Below are 25268 nucleotides of genomic sequence, written 5' to 3' on the forward strand. Positions count from 1 at the left end.
ACTAGAGGTGGCCAGCACTCTGTTGACTGACCCTATAACTATTTCTCCCATTTTTGCAACCCCATGGATCTAGGTGGTGCAGAAGACCATGTATGTCCCTGGTCCTCTCTCATCCCTCACTCCCCCAGACATGTAAAATGATGGTGGAAACATTTTGACCCTTCTCTGCCCTGACCAACCAGCAATTTCATCCCTCTCATCTAATTTTTGGTTTTAAGTAAAGGTAAGGAAGAGTTGACCATTTTTTTTTTCTCATATTTTCTTAAGCAGACCATTTTAAAATTTCCTCCTTTTCCATCAGTTGCAGTAGATTACCAAAAGGGATGCTTTGGGATGAAAGTGAGTCTTGCAACGGAGTGTGTCTGTAACCTCCCATAACTGACCAGCTCTTAAGCAATTGAGTTTGGGAGCATTGAGGTTCATGCCCGTGCTACTGACTTTCCTTCCACACAAGTGCAATACCCCTCAGGAAGAGTAAAGATGCACCGTTTTTTTTGTCCTCTTCTGCATATTTCAGCTTCACGCAGGTGACTCAGAGGAAGACTACTTGGTGAAAGTAAATTTGAAAGGTTTAAAACTTACAAAAATACAGTTGTTGAAAATATTTCTCTCCCATCGAGTCCTGCACTCCTGCAGGAAAAGCAAAAGAACCATGTCTTAGAAGGTAAATGTAGGCAGACAGCTCGTATTTTCTCAGTTCTTACCTTTGAGTCTTAGGAAATTAATAGTGAAACTTGTAAAAAGTTTAATAAAAGGAATGCAGGCATGAGTGCATGGAGATTATTATAATGATCAGCATCCTGCATATATCCAATCCATATGTCCAATCACCAGCAGCATTTCACAAATACTTTACTGCACCATCCAGCACTTTACATATACAGATGTGCCTACACCATATATAGACAACAATAAGGCCCAGTCTGACATGTGAAGCGTAAGAGGAATAACAAATACATGTCTGCTTTACTTGGCTACCAGGTGGAACAAAACTTCCCTAAACATTTTTGATCAAAGGTACTTTCCATCAAACAAATTTTTGTCTGTATTTTAAAAGTTTAACTTGACTTTTATATAGTTTAAGTTTGCTTTAGAGGTGGTTTTTTTTCCTTGTTTCTGAGAGTTTAAAAATTTAGTAATCAAAATAAAACTATTTTGTTTTAGACAAATGATGAATATTTTTAATATTTATGAGAAAAAATTATCAATTTTATCAGTTCTTGTCTTAAGCTTTAAGAGATTCATCAAATCAAGAACTTGTTCTTCTTGTTGAACTTACTTTGAAGTTTTGTTACCACATTTCAGAATCCCCCATATTTTGTTTTTTGTTTTGCATCTCATAGTCACTGGTGACTTTCTAAAACCTTGCTTTATCATAATTCGGGTTTTGTTCCAAAATATCTATTTTCTCTTTCTATAAGAGCCTTTAAGACTTAAGGATCAAGAAGTGGCACATGATCAGAATCTGTTTTAAACACTTTGCGACCATGCAGCAAATAAAATTAATGGAGTGGATGCTCCTTACATTTAAATGTTACAATTTATTCGTAGCTTCACAGATTCTCAACATTTTATGTTGGCCTTACTGAAGTACAAAGAACAAGCTTTATTAAAAGTGAGCTGTATGGCTATAAGGATAACAGATGGATATGCACACAGATGTGTAGTTCAGAGAGGGCCTCTGACCTTCACTCTGCCCTGGAGACCAGCCAGTGATCAAAATAGGTGGAAGCAGACAACAGAGAACAAGGAGATGTAAGGATTCCACATTTGATGAAATCCATGTTGCTGCAGCTCCTGGCCAGTCTGGTTCACCCACGTTTCCTTCTGAGGGATGGATCAGCTCCCCCCCAAACACACTCACATGCACACACATAGAGCAAACCCCCATGAGTTTGCAGACTCATGCACGGGAAGCGTGGAATCTGTGAAGCTACACGGAGAGCAGTGTTGGGTGGAAGGTATCAGCCAGGGTGGATGGGTGCACGCTGGCCCTGGGGGCGTGGGCTGGGGGAGAGGGGAACTGAGTGGGGATTTCCAGTGCTGCTCTGGAGAAAACAGGCAAGAAGGAGGAAATGCTGGCTGAGCCAAGCCCTGTGGCATGACTCCCAGAAAAGGAGTCAATATCACAGGGATCTGGAGGCATCAGAGGTGGTTTTCAACAGCTGGCTTTAACAGCTGGATCTACCTACTTTGCCGACTGTGAGATTGCACAGTAGCAAGGATGGGAGCAATTTATCTCCTGGATATCCCAAATCCATGAGGGTTGGCCAGGGGTAACTGCAGACAGCCAGAGTAACTGGGCAGACAGGCTGATTTTTAATGGCAGTGAAACACTTGCACAGAAGTCAAGCTCACCGGCTACGCTGGCTGTGGGCAGAGAACCACATGCTGTACTGATACAGCCCGTGAGTCATGGGCAACGCTTTCACCAATAGCAGAACATGACTTTTTTTAATGACTCCATTAATAGGCTCCTTGCAAGATCAGGCACACAATTCTTCTTGCTCAGCTTATTTGCTCTTTGCAGGAGTATTCTTCTTATGCTCAGTGAGCTCTTAATTTGCAGTCAAGTTAAAACCTGATCTGGTTCCTTCCACTGTCAAAAAATAGCAATGTCCTCTGAATTCCTTGCTGCACAGAAGAGCCAAACCTCACTCATGTGCTGGCAGTTGCTCATTTTTGACAGATAGTGGCTTGCAGCAAGCACGCTTTGCTACTGTGAGGAGCCAGGTTAGGCCCAATCCTGTTAACACCTAATGCTAGACAAAATCCTTACTCAGAGAAGTCAACAGGTATAATACATTACAGTAAATGTTACATCTAGTAGTGTTCTGCAACCCCTTTTCCCTCAGATACTGATATAAAGTTACAGGCGTTCTTATTTAAGAACGTGTTTAAGGCTGTTTCACTCTCCTTTAGGTGTCATGCTATATACAGATTAATTTATCAAGGCTTAAATTCTTTCTTGCTGAGCTGTTTGTATTGTTTTAATGCCACTTTTACAGTATAACCCAACCTTCTTTGTGAACACATTTTAATAATAGTGTCAATACAGTCTTCACTTGCAATAAAAAAAGTCAGCAACATGTACTTTGCAATTTAATGAAAAAGTATTTTAATGAATTATTGTATTAAGAGGAAAACAGTGTCTTAATCCTATCACAATAGCTCTATCTTCTATACCAGCAGATTTATGTTTCAAGGGGCTCAAAAGCACAAAAGCCACCAACATCTATCAAAAGATAAAACACAAAGCAGCTAATAAAAAAGTAAACCAGCTATGAACTTATAGAGTTTTTGATTCTTGGGGCAATAAGGAGCAGGAGTCAGCAGAACTGCAACCTTGGATTTCTAGAGGGCAGGTTTTGCCCTGTTTAGGAGCCTGGTTGACAGAATCCCTTGGGAGGCAATCCTGAAGGGCAGAGAGGTCCAGGAAGGCTGGACATTCTTCAAGAAGGAAATGTTAAAGGTGGAGGAGTGGACCATTTCCATGTGCCAAAAGACAAATCAGTGGGGAAGACTAGCCTAGCTGAACAGGGAGCTTTGTCTGGAATTTGGGGTAAAAGAAAAAAAAAAAAAAGAGGAGACTTTATGAGCTTTGTGAGAAGGGTCTGGCCTCTCAGAAGGACTACATGGATCTTGTGAGGTTATGCAAGGAGAAAATTAGAAGGGACAAAGCCCAGCTAGAACTTTGTCTACTGTTGTAAAAAGCAATAAAAAATGCTTCTATAAATGCATTAGCAGCAAAAGAAAGGCTGATGAGAATCCCCATCCTTTACTGGATGCAAGGAAAACAGTGATTAAGGATGAGGAAAAGGCTGAGGTAGTTAATGCCTCTTTTGTCTCAGCCTTCAATAATAATACCAGTTATTTTCAAGGTACTCAACTCCCTGAGCTGGAAGACAGGAAGATGGAACAGAACAAAGTACCAATAATCCAAGAGGAAACAGTCAGCAATCTGCTACATCACTCAGAGAGATGCACGAGTCTCTGGGGACGGATGGCATAAACCCAAGGGTACTGAGGGAACTGGTGGAAGTGCTCACTGAGCCACTTTCCATCATTTACCAGCAGCCCTGGATAACTGGGGAGGTCCCAGTTGACTGAAAGTCAGCAAATGTGATGCCCATTTACAGGAAGGGCTGGAAGGAGGATCCAGGGAACTACAGGCTTGTCAGCCTGACCTTAGTGCCAGGAAAGGTCATGGAGCAGATCATCTTGAGTGCCATCATGTGGCATATACAGGACAACTAGGGGACCAGGCCCAGCCAGTATGGGTTTGTGAAAGGCACGTTCTGCTTGACAAACCTGATTTCCTTCTATGACAAGGTGACCAGCTTAGTGGATGAGGGAAAGGCTGTGGATGTGTCTACCCAGACTTTAAGGCCTTTGACACCATTTCCCACAACATTCTCCTGCAGAAACTGGCTGCTCATGGCTTGGACAGGTCCACTGGTCACTGGGTAAAAAACTGCCTGGATGGCTGGGGCCCGAGAATGGTGGTGAATGGAGTTACATTCAGCTGGTGGCCAGTCACAAGTGTGTTCCCCAGAGCTCAGTACTGGGGACAGTCCTGTTTAATGTCTTTATTGATGATCTGGATGTGGGAGTTGAGTAGGGATCCCTCAGTCAGTTTGCAGATGACACCAAGTTGGGTGGGAGAAAGAGATGGGCAACGAAGCTGGTGAAGGGTCTGGAGCACAAGTCTTATAAGGGTTGCCTGAGGAAGCTGAGGGTGTTTAACCTGGAGGGAAGGAGGCTCAAGGGGGACCTTATCATTCTCTACCTGAAAGGAGGTTGTAGCAAAGTGGAGGTTGGTCTCTTCTCCCCAGTAAAATGCCACAGGACAAGAGAAAATGGCCTCACAGGTTTAGACTGGGTATTAGGAAAATTTCTTCTCAGAAAGTGTTGTCAAGCATCAGAACATGCTGCCCAGAGAAGTGGTGGAGTCACCAGCTCTGAAGGTATTTCAAAGATGTGTAGATGTGGCATTCAGGGACATGGCTTAGTGGTGGACTTGGCAGTACTGTGTTAACCATTGTGCTCTGTGATCTTAGAAGTCTTTTCCAAACTGAACAATTCTGATTCTACGGAAATGGTGAAAGTTACAACACCTTAGTGTATTAAAAGCTGTCTAAGTTATCAGACACTGCAATATATTATGAAAACAGTTTCAGCAAAACACAGGTACATATTTTGTACATATTAAAGTAATTTGCAATTTTTCCTCTTCTCATGATGGATTTTATGCCTTAGCTATTTCCAGTTTTTTCTAAAGCAGGGCTCATTGTGCAAGGGCACACACACACACACACACATATATGTATATATATACAGACCCTTAAAATTCTGTGTATTTCCAGAGAGCACTGACATGATTAGTTTTGTGGACGGGAGGAAGACACAGAGGGTTTGCTAGGCGTCACCAAACCAGTGGAGACCAGGAGTCTGATAAACAGAACATTGTTGGGCATAAATAGCGAAGAGATACAAAGGATAAAGGAGCTAATTTGGACCTTCAAACCATCACTTCCTTTCTCCTTGTCTTATGTCTCTTTTGTAGGAAGCTCTTCAGGATACAGACCACCTGTTATAGGTTTCTAAGTTGCCATGTCCATTGGCGTTCTATTAGGGAATCTTTGTGACCCTTTGTTGTGCTGTGGGATCTTCATCTGCCTCCTCACAATTACAGGTATATGCACCTGAGCTCTACACTGCCTGATAGTTCCTTTGCCAGGAAATCCCCAGTACAGACAGATTATTCATGTCAGGGTCTGTTCCTGGCATATAGATACAGTCTACCTGCCCATTCAGCCTTGGGAATGTGGGCCACCCTCTGACAGGGGCAAAAGGGTTGCAGAGTTAGAGCTTCATCCCACAACTCGCAGCCCTGAATAAACTAGGGAAGCTCTTCCTTAACTGATATTTGCATGCCATAAACCCTATGTCCAACTTTAATCATGAGTTTTTATAAGGTGACCAGGCCCAAGTGTCTCCCATTCACCCAGGCAGAGGCTCCTGGGCAGTGTGAGGGCTCTTTGAGATCCATGTTTTTCAGAAAAAGTTGGTCTCTCACTTCGAAGGAGTCTACATCTTGGGGTCTATAGAGCTTTCCATGGAAGCTCCTATCCCTGTAAGTTTCCTTTTTTTTTCAGTCTGAGCTTGTGCCTGCACTACTGTAGAGGATATTCCTGGAGGGCTGGTGGTGTCCAGCTCTTCCTTGGGCATCACCTCGGGCTTATCCTTCAGCCCTGCTGGCACCTACCACAGATGTCCCCAGTGGTGCTGAGCAGAGCTGTGTGTGTTCATCTGTCCCTCAGCATCTGAGGACGAGGGTGGCTCTCTTGAGGCTCCTGGAGGAGCTGGACCTGCTCCCTCAGAGGCAGGGCCCTGGCAAACAGCTTTCCACCACAGCAGGAGGGGGATGCACAGACACCCAGCCTCACACGCTTTCTAGTTGTAAAAGTCACAAGCCATTTTACTAGGCTTTTTTTCTTCCCATTTTCTCACCCTGTGGTTACAGCAGCCATGGATAAGATGGGGTAATTAAGTATCAAGGTTACCATCCCTCCCACCTCCACCGAGAAACCTCCCACCCCTGCCTAGACACGCTCTCTGACATCTCAGAGCCCAGTATCCTCTTGATCCTTTGGCTAAACAACAGACCTTCACTATCACTCAGGAAGCTGAGCCTTTGAACTCAAACCATGTATGTTTAAGGTGGGGAAAACCATATCTCTGTGTACGGAAAGAGAATGAGGTGTGTTTTTTTCTTTCTTTTTTTTTTTTTTTTCTCTGTAGCAGTTTTAAGGTCTGATTAAAACAGGAGGAAATAGAAAATCCTGGAAAATTCCAGGTTGGATTACTTCTCTTCTGTAAGAGGAAGAATCTTAAAATAGAAAGGACATCTGAGTGTCATCAGATATTCTGTAGTTTTGTCTCAGAGCACTAACAGTCACAGAGATAATAATTTGCCATTCTGCACTGCTACTTTTTAACTCCTGCACATGCATCTACTGAAGACAAAAACACACGTGGGTACACATACAAATAGCAGTGACCTGATATCACCACCTGAATAAAATCAAGTACTTCATGTAAAGAGTTTTGACCTGATTTTCCTGTACTACTTGTCTTTTTTCCCCAGCAGTAGACAATTGGTAGTTTAAGAAGGATCTCTTTAAATATACTGAAGCACATTTAAAAGGCTGACAAGTTGTATTTGTGGTTTTCAAAAGAAATAATTTTTGAGCAGAGCTACCTTTTTTGGCATAAGGCAATTGGAAAGTACCATAGATATCTCAATAAAACACATCAAAAGTAACTTTCTATAGCTTGTTTTGACATGTCCACTTGTGGGTTGTATCAACTTTAACTAAACATCATTTTTTTCCTCCGTCAGTACAAACCATTAAAAACATTCAACAGAAAAAACAAATAGAAATAACTCAGTCCTGTGTTTGCCTATTTTCAAATAAAAGGATATACAGAAAGGAGTGGTCACTGCAGTTGAAAGTGCATTTTTCTGATTCATATATTTGCTGTAACTATTTGCATAGGATTTAAATGTCTAAGAAAAATGCCCAACCATTTTATAGAGAATGCTGCATTTGAGAAACCTGAAAATGCTAATCTGGTTTCATATTTACAAAGGTTTGTTTACTGTATGTGTGATCAATTCACCAAATGACAGCAAACTTTGGTAAATACAGTTTTGATGCTGAGACTCTTTGACCTTTTTATGGAGGAACAGAAAGCTTATCTGCTCTAGAACCAATCCTAAAAGAGCACATTGTGCTGATTTCACTTGAGATCTCACCCCTTGCCTCTTTTTGCTTCTCTCTCTTTCTCTGCCACCCTCCCTTCCTACGAACACTGAATGCTAAGTAATTTCCTTGTCAAGGTTGCTTATCAGGACTAGATTTACACTTGATATCATTTTGTAAGCATGTAGCAAATGGTTCATACATTAAGAGAAAAAGGCAGCAGACACTGTTTGTCTCTGAGGAGGAAACAAATCTCAAGAAAATAAATGGCTGTTAATTAATATTCTAATAAAAAAATAAATAAAAAATCATTCAATCACAGAACAAGCATAGGAAACAAGCAAGCAAATCAAGTCTAAAAATCGGCCTGCATGTCCTTTATTTATCCTGCACACTCAGAGGCACTTTCTGTTCAGTGATGCCATGTAGGTAAGTTAAATGCACAATGGACGATCTTTCCTTCATGAAAAAAAATAGTCACAAATATTTGAGTGCCTCATCATCCTGCCACTTCTACAGCAATGTTGAAAATTATGTTTGTTTCCAGAGAAAAACATGTTTAAGGCTTCCCTATACCTAATCCAAGGCAATACATTGGGGTTAGCCAATGAGAAAATGGAGAGGTAATCTATACTGACTGGGCTTACTTGCTGCCTATGACCCTTGTCAAGCAATGTGTGCATAGACACACAGAGTGGGCCAGTGACCTCACTGCTTAAAGTTTCAGTGCTCAAGAATTCCTATATCTTAAGTGCTTTTGCTGGAGAGAGAGAGCCCAAAGTTTATTCCAGGAAAGAGATGAATCTGTAACACGTTACTACTGAATTACACTAATGTAATCCACATAACCTGTAAAAATTTATCATTGAATAAGAACAACCATAGTGTTTTTTCATTACTGAATCCTAAAATGCACAACAAGCATTTTGATAAAGGTATAGGAATGTATTAGATTAGATTAGGCTAAGTGATACATGTGTAGCACATTAGGTCCTCTGCATCTAATGCCCATCTTCTTGCTTTGTTTCTCAGGTTCATGTACAGCAACACCAGACAGCCAGCTCCCCAACAGGCATGAAACTTTCACATTTATATGTGCCTGTCTCTGGGGACAGGACACTTGGATCAATGCTCTCTATGTCCTCGCTGCTTAACTTGTTAAGCAGCTCATGGGCTCAGATTGTCTGAAGCCATTTGGGGCACCAGGTTCCCCCTGTCTTCCTTCATTCTCTTAGGGAAAACAAGCAAAAGTGCAGTGATCTCACCTTGTCTTTCATATGTGATTGTCAGTGGATGAGAGGGATCTAGGGCCAGACGTGAGCCAATTCCTTCAGCTTTGGAGAAGAGATCTTTGCTGTACAACACTGAAATCCTGATTCTCCATATATTATGTGATACAGCCTGGCAGAAAGGAAGATGATCTACTCTTCGCTTCTCTTTTCTGATGTCTTTTGCTCTTCTCTCAACCCACTCCCCATTTTCTCTCCTGCAAACTGCATTATTTCCTGATCCTCAGCCTTACACCTTTGTCCTCTACTGATGTATTTCTGTTTTCACCAATTTTTTTCTACCTTTTACTCCTTTTCTCTTCTCTTTTCACAGCTGTTCTTTCAGCCAAGTCTCATCCTTTGTTTCCTGTTGTGAATGACCAACGGGAACTTGAGGACCTTCCCAGGGAAGGTGCAGAAACCCAGGGATCTCACAATCTGTTAAAAAGCAGTTGCAACAATGCAAGATTTCCAGTGTCTTCTCCATTAATGGTCCCAAGGCAATTCTATGAGTGAGGCAGAAGAAAGGTAGCCATGACAACTGAAGGCTTAATAGTATCTGGTGCCTTCTTCTGACGAGCCTCTTCCGACCCCAGAGTGGAAACTAATGATGCCATCTCCAGGGTGATGCATCTCCTCCATTATGACCTTACGGACTAGAACAGAAAAGGGGCAAATCTGGCATAAAGAGCATTATTTTGAAAGTAAGTCAGAAAGTTAAGATACACCATGAATCATAAACTGAATAGGTGATATCATGCCCTATTCAGGTCTCAGACAGAAATAGAGGTTTAGCCTAGACCACCTGGACTAAACACATAACTCAGAATTTGTGTCTGTCTCTCTGAGGTGACTGGACAAGAATCCAGTCTCTGTCTTACCAGTCTCTTGACTGTAGATGACACTGAAGGTATCAATTCCAATGCAAAGTGCCACTGCATGTGATCTGAATATACTCCCCCATGGCCTTTCATAAAGAATGAATGAGATGGTGCAGAATGAGATCTACAGTGTGTTTACCTTAGAAGAAAAGCAACATGAAAACTGAAGGACTGAAAGTGGGTCAAACAAGAGAGTCCACCAGTGGGACACTGCTTGCTTCACACAGACTTTGTGAATTCCCAGCCATTCCCCTCTTCCTTGCCAAACTCTGTTAGTCTGTAGTGGGAAGAGTCCCAGATATGACCCTAGAAATTCAAGTGATGCCTCTAGTCTGTTGCTGGGATGCAGCCTGGCTGACCAGACCCCCAGGAAGCACACAAAGAGAAAGTGAGCTGTGGTTCCATGAGGAAAACTAAGGCAAGAAGCCAATCACTCCCTAATATGATTGACTTCTACTAGTGGACTTCAGTCATTGAGGATGGAAAATAGACTAAGCAAGAGAAGAAACTTTATTTTTTAATAGCTCGATTAAGTTGTGCATGATTTAAGATGCTTCTGACAAGAAATGCACTTAGGAGCTCTACTATTACATCACACCAAGCAGCAATGGGATAAAGGTTAAAGTACTTAACTTCCAAAATAGTACAGAGCCAGGATCAATCAAGTGGGAACAAGTCCTGTCTAACATGTCTGTCCATCCTCTTAATAGTAGAGTGGTACACAATACAAAATCAGATTCCCCTGGTTAATTTAGAGTGTGGCACTGGCACTGGGCCATATACTGCCTACGGTAATTTCTGAATCTTATACTAGGAAACCGGATAAATCCATGTTTAATCAGCTGTGATTTTAATTGTGATTTAAAACTGATTCAAGTAAGAAATTAAAGGATGTGTTCAGGACTTGTTTATTTTCCTACTCTTCATGAAAAAATGTGGCACAAATTCTAAATAACCCTTTGCTGCCACCATCTTCCTGAGACACCCACATTTCATTGATTGTGTCTCCTGAAGTCTGGTCATTTCTTAGGGATTCTGAGGTCACCTGAACTCATTTTTCAGTAACATCTTCTACTTCCTATTGAAATTTGTGTCTATGAAAGAAGCCCTAAGAAGGTCACATTCAGAGGTTTCCTTCACTCTGTATTACAGGATATTCTGTTGTGGTCAGTCATGTAAGGACAGCCAACACTTTTCAGGCAAAAATTCAGTTGTACAGGGAACGTTTCTGGGCCTCAAGGCCAACCAGCACTGCCCAGCTTGCTTTCCATGAAGGCAGAGTCTTACCTCCAAACAGGTGGCCACACTAAAACTGCCCATTATGAATAACTACTGGTCTGAACATCCCAAACTATTCCTGTGCACTTCCTTGGTAACAAAGTTTTCTCACAGCTGGCCCAGGTCAAACCTGTACCAGGGACAAAACTAATAAACCAACTGTGGCAGCTCTCCTGCCTGTGTCCTGGCCTGTCTAGTTCACAGGCACAGACTCAGGGTCAGAAAGGTATTCTGCTGCCTGCAGCAGCACTCAGGAGTGGATATTCAGGAAAGAGCTTAAGAAACAAAGTATAACATAGTGGTATCGTGTCATCTGATCTCCAGCTCTGTCAGTTGTTAGACAAAGGTCTCCATTACCCAGAACTGCACAGGGATCATCAGTTTTAATAGCCACCACTCTCCATTTTGTCTCATTTGAAATTTTTCTAGCTTTTTTGAATCTACCGCCTTTCCACACTTCACCATACCCTGTAACAACAGGTTAGTATTGTTTTATTGTGCAAAAAAAAAAAAAAAATCTTCCTTTCTTAATGTTGAACCTGCTGCCATTACAAAAATAGTGACTCATTATTTCCTCTTTCTATTCCTCACAGCATTCATGTATGTTTAGATCTCTTATCATATCCTTTCTTTACCTTCTCTTGTCCAAATTAAAGGAACCTTGTCTATTCAGTCTCTTCTTGTATGCAAGCTATTTAATTCCTCCCGTAATTCTTATTCCTCTTCTTATTACCTTAGACAGGGAATAACAAGAAGTTCATGCAGTACCATGTCATGCAGACTTACAAGTGTCATGGATGTAAAGTGGCAGAAAGATATTCAGATATTCTTCATTTTTCTGTAGGTTTCTTTTTTTTTTTTTTATTCTCTACACTGTTGGCTTGTTAACACTAATAAAGGACGTTAAAATCTTCATTACTTAAAACAGAGGCCTCAGAAATGTTGAGGTGAATTGTGAACATAGCCTTTACTAACATTCAGTGAGATCTGTGATCCTAGGGTGCTCTTAAAAAAGATTTCAGCTCTTGCTTTATTCTATAAGCCAGTCAGATGCTATTAAGTGTTACATGAAGAACCTCCTCCTAAAAAAGAAATGGGAAAACTCTTACAGACTTCATTAACAGACAAACAAACCTACTTGACCTATTTTCACAGTCTTCAGATACAAACACAGTGAGTTCTTTGCCCATATCTCTGCTCCCATCTCCATGCTTTCTATTATCTTGGGATGACTCTGAAACCATGGGAGCATGGAGTGAATCTTGTCCAGCTGGCCCCAATACCTACTTTGGCTCAAAGAGACCCAGAAAGTCTTTAGCAAGTGTAAAAAGGCTTCACCCTTATAAAGAATTTACTACATTTTTGTACTCTGTTAATTAATTCAAGGAGAAAGTATTAGGCAGACTTGTGTAATTGTGCTGGTCCACTAATCTAAGGAATAGTATTTGTTTTGACTTGCGAGTAATATATGATACATTTTTTCATAATTATGAACTTCATCATAAGGATAGGCAAAGAGATTTTAATCTCAAGTTGATAAATTTTGCAGGGCTGGGTAACAGGTGGAGCCATTTATCTCTGTGCTAACTTGATCGTGTTTACGAACCAATTGACGAATCCTTCAGAGGAGTTTCAGGCCCGCCTTGTTACTTATTTATTAACCACATGGATCCATGGGGATACAAGCTGGGTTTACAGCACAACTTGGTTATTCAAAGCTGTAGCTGTGTACAATTCCCTCTTCCTCAAAATAGAGATTTATCCCTGCATGCCTATTAGTTACAATGAACATTGTCTCAATGGTCAGAAGTCTCAATTATCCAAACAAATCCCTTATGACATCAGGATAATTGAGCTCAGCTACTCTTGTGGATTGTTGAAATACCAACATTCCCATGTAATTTCTCATTAGGATTTAAGTGAGCTTAGATTATATCTTAGAAGTCTCTCTTTGATCATAGAACTATAATGCAAACATAGCGATGACATTATTCCCACACAATTAGTCACTCCTCTTAAAGTGTATTTTAAATATTAAGGATGATATGTCTTCTTGTAAACTCTCCCCAGTTTACCCAAAGAGCTTAACTACTTAAGCAGTACACCAGAAGACTGGGATGGTGACAATTCATTTTTTTATCAGAAAAATGAAATGTCATAATACAGTGTAATTTACAGCAAGCAGTAGCTACTGTCAGTGGAAGAAGGAGCTTCTAAACAAATAGTACAATTGTATTCCTGAAATGAAATGAGAAAATCGGTTTAGGATAATAATGCATCAAGCTTGATGTAGCTAGAAGACATTGCCTCAGTGAACACAAATAGATACTATGACCCTGCTGGGAAAAGGTCACCAAGTTAAAAAACAATTGATGAGGAACCGTGCTGTCACTGGGAGCTGGTGGGACAGTGTAACAGGCACAGGGGCTGATGTTCAGGAGTGGAAGTTGTCCTCTTTTCAAGCACAGCTAAAATGTCTTATCTTCCCCCAAAGCAGCTCTCTGGGTGGGTGAACACCTTGATGTGTGGTGCCTTGAACAGCACAACCAGAAAGAGCCAGGGCAGGACAACAGTGAGTTTTGTTCATGGAGTCTCAGAAAACTATAGAAGAAGGTACAGAAGACGGTACAGAGCGGGTGGTCAGGCACAGGGTGTGGGCACTGCTAAAAGATACATATATGGCTTTAGGCTCATTTGGTAGCAACACTAGAGACAGTTTGGTTATGTGAGACAGGGCAGAGTTCTAGAAGCGCTCAGGGCAGAGATAGCAGCTTGGGAGTGAGATGGAACAAGGGTGAATGGTGGGAGAAGAGGGAAGAATGGGCATGGAGGCTGGAGACCAGACGAAGGGCACATGAACAAAGTCAAAAGACATTACTTGGAGCATCAGGGAAGCAAACCTAGCACAACCTCCCAGTTCATGAGCCTTCCTCACAAGCTTTCCACCTGACTGCTGTCTCCCCAGATTTTTGCAGCTAAACTGGGACAAGTGTGTAAAAAGCATTGCTATACCCCACAATATAAGAACACTTCTGAAAGTGCTCTGATCAATGGTTGTTTTCAGCATGTTGCTGGTCACCTGACACCCATTAGCCAGTCACTGAACTCCCTGCACACACATAACAAACATTTAAAACTTCTTCGTGAACCTGAGGTCTTGAAGCAGACAGCCACAGAGAGAGCTGGGTTCCCAAGGCACTCAGGGAAGCCTTGGTGTGCATTTCAACTTCCAGAAGCTCTCCGTGGTAGTGCCATCACACACACCTCCCAGCAGCACATGCGTGTTAACTGGCTGCTGTGACTGCGTCCAGTTCATAGACAGATACCAAAGATTCCTGTAGTCTGTCCATTTTGCAAACACCTGAATGGACTGGAAGATTGCTCGAGGTCTAAAGGGATAGAGGCAGTCTTCTGAAGTTCCATTCCCCTGCTCGGGCAGGGTGTGCCCCAACCTTGCTGTTTCCTGAGGCTACTGAGCAGGCTGAAGGAGTACTCGCTTTGCTCCTACCACTGCTCAACTTGCTCAGCCATCTCCCCTAGCTGTTAGTGAAGCAATGGGGAGGCATAAGCCTCTTCCCACAACAAGGAATATAAAATACCGCTGGAGCCAGTGTGTCTTGGTGAGAGTAGGCAGCCATGATAACAGAGCAGGGCTGGTGAGAGGGCCCTGGATAAGGGTTTGAGCTGTTGCCATCCAGGTTTTGAAGGGCCTAAGGGGGTGATTACAAAAGGGATTGCTTCTGTGTCAGCTATCCCTGCTTCAATGATTGCTCTGTGGAGCTTTTTTTCACCCTCATCAGTGGAGGCTGTTATTTCAGAGGCTGGTGAATGGCGATAGAGTATCATCTGGAGAGACCTGGGCCACCTGGTAAACATTCTCCTAGAAGCAACAGAATAGCCACTGTTGTTTTTTTTTTCCTCATACAGATATTTTCATATGAAGATCTATGGCACGTTCCCCCCAAAGCTGGTTAAACTGTCTCTGAGGAAATTTCTGTGAAGATGGCTGATAGAAGAACCTCATCTTTTGGAGGTAAATAAATGGCAGAGGGCAATGGAGGCTGCAAAGGAGGAGATAAGCAAGCCACCTTAGATTGTAACCCCAAGACTGAATTTGGGAAAAAAACAAGCAGGAAGAATCTGATCTGGAAAAGCCAGTGGCCATGAAGATAAGCATGGATGATGGTCTCTTGTCTTCAGTGATTGATTACAGGTTGTCTTTTAGGGAAAACAATTACATGGACTTAATGTCTTTTTGGAGGCCTTCAGCAGGAGCATTTACAGAAAGGAGCTTTGCTCACCTTCAGAGGGGGCCTTTCTTTCACTGATTTCATAAGGTGACCAGATGAGACTAGACCTTTGGCAGGTTCACCTTTTAGGTAGGTGAAGTTAGATGACCTGAATCTCATCCTAGGATCTGCCACATTAGGCACAGCTCCAGGTGAGGTGGCCACACTCAGGTGAACACAGCTCTGACTTTGCATCTTTTTACAGAGCAAACACCCGATCAAGAGGCGAGAGAGGCAAAAAAAAGCAGTGAGGGATCCTGCGTGCCCTCTCAGCTGTTTCCATCACTGAGCTCCTGGAGAGCCCCAGTGGAAAATGAAAGCTTCCTTTGCTCCGCCGCAGTGCCCTCCAGGGAGGGCAGGAAAACACCTACCCTTCTTCACAGCACATCGCCCCTCAGGCACAAGGCCTGGCTGTCACCCAGGGATGTCATTCACCTGCCTTCTTGGTACTTCAGATGCATCTGTATTTTTTGAATCGTCCGATTCTGTCGAAGTTGTGGGGAGAAATAAGAGAGGCTTAAAATAGCTAAGGCAGAAAATTCCCCAACTGTCAGTTTTATAATTCTTAAATCCATTCCAGGAGAGCTAGCTTTAGCCCTATTTCCTGATCGCTTGGAAAAACTGAGACGATCAATTAAAGTTTTCCCATGCACCCTCTTGGACAGATGGTTGAACCATTTTAATTAAGTGTATGTATTGGACTGACAGAGTTGATGTATCTGACGTGACAGACATTTTCTGTGTTCATTTAGGTTTTTAATCTTTCAGTCTCTTTAGTATGTCCAGAATTGTGCTATTTACACTGTGGACCCAGAACAATTATTCAATACGCAGTCGATTGCTTGGATTATTAGATTTTTATTGTTATTGTTGGGTTTGGCCACAGTGAAAAGCTCCTCAGTAGCAATTGCTATCACTCTGGCTGTAATAATGAAAGGATCTAATTTTGGAAATCTCTGTTGAAAATTAAGGGGCCATATTTTTTTAAGATATTTAGATGTCAAGAAGGGCAAATTGAGGCATATTGAGATTTTTCAAAAGCATCTAGGTACCCACTACCTCAAATTTCAATGGAACTAAAACAGTGTCGAGCTGGTTATCTGCAGCTCTGGACTCCTGACCGCTGTGCAACCCTGCCTTGCTCTTGCTCCAGGGGGTTTTAAGATGAGACACATACTTCTCTTTTCCTACATCCCTTTACATTTTGTGATCTTACATGAGGTGGAAGACGTAGCATATGGCAGTGGTGGTCCTGACTTTGAGAATAGGATCCCATGGAGTATAGGGCTTCCCCTTACATGACTTCAGTGGTGGGATCTGGGTAAGAAAGAGCATGTTCCTAACACACACAAATAGTTTCACAGCTTCACTCTCTTCCTCAAGTGTATTAGTTTGTAACTTTGTTATAATGTAATGTTACAATTTATAATGCATATATGCAAGCAGAAAATAGCATTTTTTCTTTTCTTCTCATGCAATGGGTGTTTATATAAATATTAGACATTGCTACAATATGTACAAGCCCTCTGACTTCACATGATTCTTTCAGTCCTGTTTTAATATTAATAGAGGTTAATAGGTAGATTTGGTATTAATAGAATCTACTCTCTCTAGGTTTCAGTGAATATCAATCAATAGCTGCAAAAGTACCATATACTGGAATATTGTAATGGCTACAAATACTTTTCTTATTTCCAGTGCCTTTACTGGGTGACATGAATGATTGTTTTCACCTAAAATAAACTCCAAGGCTCTTACATGTTTCATGGAAGAAAAAGCAGTGTCTCCTGCTGGTGGGAAAACCATACTGGAAAGTTACTTCTACAGAGATGTGGCTGATGTGTATTGCAGAAAAGAAAAGCAGTGTCTTTGTCCTCAAGACTTTCCAGTGTTACACAGCCAGGATCTTTCAGTTCCAGGAAGTTAGATTGCCTGAATGGTCTTTGAAGAAAAGTAAGAGGAAATAATAAAAAGCATGAATGTAGTCATATGCTTGTAGCATATGACATAGCAGACAAGTAGAAAGAAAATACTAAGGTAGGAATCAGGTTGTTCTATTCAGGGAATGCAAGAAAACCTGAGGTTTAAAAAAATATATATTCCTTCCTGGATAGGCAGAGTGAGTGAGAGAGAGCCCTAGGTATATTCAGCTTTTAATAACATGTACGTATAGTCCAACCGGTGCATGTACAAACCCTGCACTCCTTCACAAACTTCAAATACCTGCAGGCATAGATAAATACTTGGATAAGCACATACTTCTTTGCTTGCTTACATGGGAGATTTTGTTCATGCAATAAAGGCTGAGTGCTTTTTTTGCAAAACCTCATACTGTATCTGCATATGGGAGTGTTCTGGGAAATTCAAAATAGCCACACGTCAAAAGTCCCAATAACGTGCACTATCTGAGGGCTTTTGAAGAGTGGGCTAATGAACTTATCAAATCACTAACAGTGGGGTTTGAGAGGTGGGGTAGAGAGGCAGGGAGTGACAGGGGCAGGGAAGGAGAGAAGGAAGGAATATCACGCTGCTCTTCAAAAAAAGGTGAAAAGCGTGATCTTGGAAAGCCCTCACTGAGAGCACAGAACTGAGCAATCTGCAACCCTTTCCTAGCAACAAATCAGAAATGTTAGTATTTCATGCAGCCTTACAGTGGGTGTGATACACATGGGTTTGGTAAACAGATCCACTCCTGACCAGAATCAGCAATAACACATTTGATTTTCTAAAAGCATCTGATTTGATCTAAGAATGTCAAAAGGAGCCAGTAGCTCAGACTGACACTATTACACAAGCAGTCATATTTTGATATTTTATCTTGTACCTTCCTCAAGCCTCAGTTGAATTTCTTGGCATTGTCAAAAAACCCCACAACAACAACAACAAAAAAAAACAACAAAGAAAGAAAGAAAGAGAAAGAAAGAAAGAAAGAAGCCATGCTTCTGATGAAAGCAGCTGTCATTCAGCACTAGGACTTGCCCTTCGAACAGCTGTACTTGATCTCAAAACTCTCACCTGCACAGCATGGTAGGCTGAATCAACTTCGCTCTTTGTCTCGCTCCCTCAGATAAGCCTGTCATCAAAGTGAGGAGATAAAAAAGAGACAATCATAACTCTAATGTCATATTTGACAGAGGAAGCTGTTAGTCAAGTAGCTTTAAACTGTTTCTCCTCTACATGTATCGAGTGACGTCCTGGCACAGCGACAAGAACTTATCACGGTACTTTTTAATATGAGAAAGAAGAAAAAAAAAATACCAGAACAGATGTGTCATCATAGACACACCTTTTAGTGGACCTTCAAAGTGAAGAACAGGAGAGGCTCTTTCATGAGACAAGTGTCACAACAACTCCATCTTCATAGAGGTGTGCTTACACAGGCCACTGCAGACAGCACATAGCAGATATTAGAGGTAATACACTAATAAGGAATCGGCTCAAAGTGCCAAGAAAACAGGTTTTCTACGGACAGATTCTGATTTTGCTACTCAGGCAAAATGCTAAGTAATGTAGGAACTGGTCCAAAGGCAGCTTCCTAATAAGAAACTGAAAATAGCTTGCTCATCATAGCTGGCATTCCAGGAAAGGTGAGGAGGACAGCTAGCCCCAGATGTAAAGACTGGTCTAAGGCAAATTTAGTCTGTTGACTGTTTGCAAGACAATTGTTAACCAATCCATCATATCAAATAATTATCAAAACTATATTTGTGTGTCATTGAAGTTCTACTTTTAGTAGTGCAGCAGTTTAAATAGTACTGCTTGCATTTATACACTGCCTTTAACCCAGGGATCTCAAAAAGCTTTAGAAATTATATCCGTAACGTTCTGGTCAGATGGAGCTTTTGTGCACAGAAAAATGCTTATGCTGGAAAAGCATAAGCACAGCCTTGGGCCTATGGGGCCCTATGTTGATATAAAAAGGAGATGAGTTGGACTTAATTCAAGAGATCCGTAGTAATTTTACACACACCTAAGCTGCCTTGTGACTTATTTACCTGCCTGAAGGTCCCACAGTGATCTTACGCAAAACCTTCAGCATCTAGGAGTTTGCCCTGACTGGGAGTTTTTGTTTTTAGCACCAAGTATCTCTTTTACAGGTTTCAGCTGGATCAAGGTCAAGAAAAAGAGTAAAGGTCAATGACTTTGACTCCTAACTCCTTGAGTTTTGACTTCAAAAGTGCCTAAAATAAACATTCAGGCAGTGCTAGCTACTAGTTACATGTGCCTGTAACAGTATTGTACGGATAACTCAGTACCATACCTCACCCTAGTGCTGGATTAATCTGCCATAAATTAGGTCTGTAAAAGTTAAGCCTCTCATCTAATCCATGGATCTCAGCTGCACCTGAGGTCAGCAGAAAGAGTCAGAAACCTGCATGAAATGACTGACCATGTCCAGAGCTGGGTGCCTTTTGCAGGGAGGATGCCTTGCCCTCTGCCAGGGCTGAGCTCCCCTTTAGGGTGTGAGGTGGTTCACTTAAGTTAGACATGTGCCATTTTGGTGGCTGGTGTTAGATGTGATGAATCCCATCCATACTGCCACATCTTTAAATGTTTTGAGGTCCTTCCAGTGTACACAGGCAGAGGGATTTGCAGAGGTTTCCAGATGCCCAACTCCTACACAGCTTATCAGGAACAAGGCAGCTCAGGAGTTTGTAAAGAAGTCCTGCAAGCACCTGACTGCATGGTTAAGTGTTAAGTAATGAGTCTACCCATAAATATCCATGAAAAAACAGTAATGGCAATCAGTTGAAACCACAGCTACATCACAGAGGCAGTGAGGGAATAAATATTTGTGCTGGTTTAAGACGACAGTCCAGTTTGAAATGAATTTTTGTTGTTGTTGTTGTTGTTGTTGTTGTTGTTTTTTAATGAGAACCCCTTTCTCAGTAAGAAAACTGTGTTCAGATTACTTGAAATGTAATGAAATTAAAATATTTATTTTTAATCTCTCTGATTGTTTAGTGCTACCTACCAAAAGTATTTCAACTTATAAGTAATCAAAAAATTAAAAAAAACCCCAAACCGTTGTTTTTCCAAGTGCCAGAAGGGGTTCTCAAAAAAGTTCTGGACTCTGGTGCAGTTCTCTTCTAAAACTTCCATTAAATAATTCATTTTCCTGACCAATTTCTGTGTTTGCAGAATCACAGCTATCATTTCTTAGGCCATTTGTGAGCTATACTGAAAAAAACCACAATGTGATCTCTGCGTTAAAGCTGTTGTGTAGCTGGTAACTGTATGTACAGCTATGTGGTTCGTGACACTCACTTATAAGGACAAGTCCTGAACATAAAAGCCAGTAATGCTCCCTCTCTCTGGTTTTGCACTGATACCAGAATAGGAAATATCCAACGTCCTAACCCATGTGCTCATGGCTGCTGCTGCTGGATTTCAAGAAAGTACCTTGGGCAACGTGCAAAATTTCCAAATTCTTTGTTGCTATTTCTCAACTTATTTTAAAGGATTTAAAAAAAAAAAAATACAGACTTCGCACATTGTAATTGTGTATAGGATACCATATTATTATGTCCCCATAAAAATTAATTATGCACCTGGGAATATCAAAGATTGGAAAAGAAGTATTATTCCACCATCAGAATATTTTCAATTTGGAAACCACGTGGTACCCCATCACAGAAGTGTTATTTGAGCACAGTGCCCATAAGAAATACTCTCTGAGGCACCATCACTTGCCATTGTGATGGGATCCCAGTGTTGGATATGCAACTCAAACTGCCATGACTGAGCCAGAGTACCAGTTCAATGTCTTTTTTTGACATGAGACCCTGATGGAAACATCACACAAACACAAATAAATTTAATGCTGAGGTTCATGCTGATTTTTCTCAGTTGCCTGTTTAATAGAATGCCCTGAACCTTCCTAGGCACTACCATCCCTAGAGATACCTGGCCTTGCTGGCACCAATAGTCACAAGTTGGAACAAGACTCTCTGTTAAGAATGGAGCTTTTTCCTGCACCCTGTGTCACAGATGGAGCAGGAGGTCTGGCTGGCTCCTTGCCTGCACTGCCCATGCCTGCAGGGCAAAGGGAGAACCACTTTGTCTGATCCAAAGGGAAGGGAAGAGCTCTCCTTTCTGCAGGTTTTGGATCTGGAATATCCTCTTGGCCAGTGGTCAGACACACAGGGAACTGGACAGCTCTGTGAATGAGGAAGGGTGAGTGAGGACTGGGTGCCAAGTACCCAGTACACTAACAAACCCTCAACATGCTAAGGGGTGAGAAAATTGAGTCTTGGATAATTTTTACATCTGACCTGTGAAATGCAGGTCACTCAGCAAGGATGAAACATAATACTTCCTAAGACCCAGTCTGAAGAAAGGTTATTCCTACTGTGTCATAGCAGCTAAGCCACAGGAAGCTGTTGAAACACTCTGCCAGCTTTCCTGAAATGAAATAGTTTTAGTTTCATGCATGTAGTGAATTTTTACCTTACACTTCTGAATTTGAGCCACAATTATCTTATCTGAAGGGTGATTAAACAGCCTATTCTCTCTCTCTTTTTCTGCTCCTCAGCTGGAGCTTTGCTAGCCTACGAGGGTTCTTGATGCCTGGGAGCATCCTGCCCTTTTCTTGCTACTGGTGGCTTTGCAGAAGATTGATGGACTGGAGCATGTTTGGGAGAGTTTTGTTTGGACAGGGACCTTGTCCAGGTGTTGAGTTTTTATTGACAGTGTCATTGCCCAAACTTGCTGTTTTACACCCTAGATTATGTTCTTCTGTTTATTCCCTCTGCATTTATACCAACTTAACTTCATGGTGCTGTTTCAAAAGAAATCACCCTAAATCAAATTCCCCACTCAGTTCCTCTTGCACAATCACTGTGGGGCAGCGTGCCTATAAATGAGGGCACGATTTAGCCCACTGTGTATAAATTAATGTGAACTTAAATATTAAGCACAGGTGACTTGCAGTTTCCCTCTCATATAAGCAGACTCTACTCTGAAATGCCAGTGAAATAATTACCTTTAGGGTAGAGCAGAACTCAGCAGTTTTCCCACCTGCTAGTGTGAGTGACTTCTTTTTATGTCATCTTTACTGTTGCCATCTATGGCCAATATAGCAGAAGACAATGATGAGATAGACACAGGGTATACCCTTATTCCTGTGAAAAGGAAGACCGTTCCTGTGGATGTAAGAAAATTGCTGCAATGAGTGGATTTTAGAGATAATTTTTAGCCACTCCTTTCTGTCACACCTTTATGGTGGGCTGATGGGCTGAAAATAGTAACTCAGGAAAATTAAACCAGAGCCAGATAAGCTTGAGTGTGTACACATGAGACTGCTGGCAAGTAGGACTTTTTCCTCATCTTGCACTGAGCCACTCAATCTTTCCTGCAGCCTCAGACTGCACTGAAGGAGCCATCAGTCCACCACTGGGTTAGTTACTTCCTTTCCCTCAAGTTATTCTCCTGCCAGGCTGTTTCTTTCTCTGTTATGATGCAGCAAAGAGATCCTTTCTAGATCCGTTTGTCTTCCTTAAGCCTTGAAGTCATCAAAACATGTATTATATAGGGAGTGTTTTATCCTGTATTTCCAAAACATGACAGAAGCATGGCTACTTTCTCATCCATCCTGTTTAAAAGCTGTGACTGACTCTGCCAGCTCATAGTCTACTTTGTAACATCAGAAAAAACATGAGAGCGTGGCATACCCTTACTGCTCCCTGAAATACAAAACTCTTCTGATGTTTGAACTTTAAACTTCTTAGCCCAGAAATAACAGACATAATGTAAAACATAACTTGTAGCTCAAGGCCTGGGCATATTAACATTGAGAAGACTGACAGCCTTGTGGCTGCTGCTTCTTAAAACCAGTTCAATAGCCAGCAAAGGACCTGTAGCTCCTTGGGCCCCATCAGAAGCTTCATTAACAGCACTACATGTCTCTGAAAAAGCCAGCGTTATTGTACATCATTACCCATATCTAATACAAACTATGCATGACCAACACTATCTCTGCTGTCTGGTATATCTGCCTCATTCAGATTCTCCTGCAGGTCCAAGGCTGTATGAAGAGTTTGCAAGGTCTGATCACCAAAAATTGCCCAAAGACTACATGAATTCAAGCCTACCCTTGATATGAAGCAAATTGCTCTACAGCTATGACAGCTAGACACTGAGGGGGCTGGTGGTGACCCCTCTGTTTCAAGCCCTTCAAGCCCTCACAGTATGCATAAAATCCCACCTCCCTGGTCTGAGAGTGATCCAAACCCACTTGCACTACACAAGATGTGATCCAGTGATGAATCAGGTCAACATTCCTCAACTCAGATGCATGAGATACACAAGCAAAGTTCTGCCCATGAAAACTTTGAATGCTAGTTATTTGGCTGGTAGAGCTAAAGAAGTAAGAACATCAAGAAATCAGAACCACAAATTCAAGCTCTCTGGCATTTGGAACTACTTCACAGAAAGCTAAATTCTCACCGCCCACTCTCTAAACACACTCAGGTGCTGGCATTTTCACCCAGACTAATTAACAAATAGTGTGGCAATTAAATCACATGGCCTCACCATTGAGTTCAGAAAACTCCCTTACATCGCCGCAGAGTATAGCAACATAACTCATAAAATTATTTTATAACAACAATTTAAGTGAAGCAAATATCATGAAAATACAACACAAATGTGATAATTATTCTGAGTTATGTGATAACAATATTACGTGTAAACTAAATTGTCTTCCCAAGTCCATCCAACTTTGAACAGCTTACCTGCTCTACAGATGTGCCTTGAGTATCACCAGTGTGCGTGGAGGGGCATAGGGTGAATTTTCTGAATCTGACTTTTCAAAGCCTTTTTAGAAGATCCTCCAAGGAGACATTTAGCTGCCAAAAGGCCAGTCCCATCTTCCCAAAGGGCAAGGCAAAGGGAGAACAAGGTGGTCTTTGAAAAATGCTATTTTGCCCTCCCTGGCTGATCCAGATGTTCGGTTAATTTTGGCTCTGCCAGATTTCATGGTCTGCTTCCCCATGTTGTGCTGGTTGGTAAGAGCCGGGAGGGACAACTCAAGGCCAGGCTGTTGCCAAGGGCAGCCCTCGTGTGGTTCACAATCCCAGGACCCTGCATGAAAAGGAGGATATCTGCTATATTTGGTCAATGAGACGTCTGCCTTCCTGTTCCTCAGATCTTGACTCTTGGACAGCTGCAATGAAGATAAGAAAAGCCTCAGGAAACTAGATGTTCTTTTGGAGAAGGTATCTAGAGGGGGAGGTTAATACACAAACAGAGTGAAGGAAAGCAGAAGAGTTAAATGAGAAAGGCTTGGAGTCTTTTTTTTTTCTTATTTTTAAAGTAAGGTTAGTTAGTGGTGGACAGATATCATTTCTATGAAGGGAAAATGAAAAAGTCCATTAATTACATACTATACGAACATGAGTAAGCCCAGCATTTTCTGAGTCACAATAAGCAGTTATAGAGTGACAGGGAAAACTTTTTAAGTGATGATTCAAAAATAAAAAAGGCATTTGGAGTCATTGAGCGTGCAGAGTTAGCCCAGGTAACCACATGATCTTATCATTACTACCCTTCATCTGTCTGCCGCCCTCTTCCCACCTAGCGTTTGATACACTCACTTGTTGCATCTTGTCTTGCAAGTGGCATGACTTCAATTGCACTAATTGTGTGCATAAAGTTAACCATGCATGTAAATGTTTGCAAGATTGGAACCTCAGACTATAAACACTGGGAGAGGGCTCATCTCCTCCAGTGTAATCATGGAGGGCTAGGTGCAAGGAGGACTCAGACTTAAGAATTTTTGTG

General features: G+C 41.7%; 1 long non-coding RNA gene across 1 annotated transcript in view; it reads right to left on the reverse strand.

The window, feature by feature from the left end:
* The window catches only part of LOC135403827 (uncharacterized), a 31142-nt gene extending 6462 nt beyond the window's left edge, over window positions 1–24680 (reverse strand). Inside the window, exons 1-2 of the long non-coding RNA XR_010425505.1 lie at window positions 24221–24680; window positions 583–630 (exon numbers count right to left, since the gene is read on the reverse strand). This is a non-coding gene — a long non-coding RNA (uncharacterized LOC135403827). The remainder of the gene's footprint in view (window positions 1–582; window positions 631–24220) is intronic.
* Between the last annotated feature and the right edge of the window lie 588 nt (window positions 24681–25268).

Source organism: Pseudopipra pipra, chromosome 1, assembly GCF_036250125.1.
Source record: "Pseudopipra pipra isolate bDixPip1 chromosome 1, bDixPip1.hap1, whole genome shotgun sequence".
Classification (NCBI taxonomy): Eukaryota; Metazoa; Chordata; class Aves; order Passeriformes; family Pipridae; genus Pseudopipra; species Pseudopipra pipra.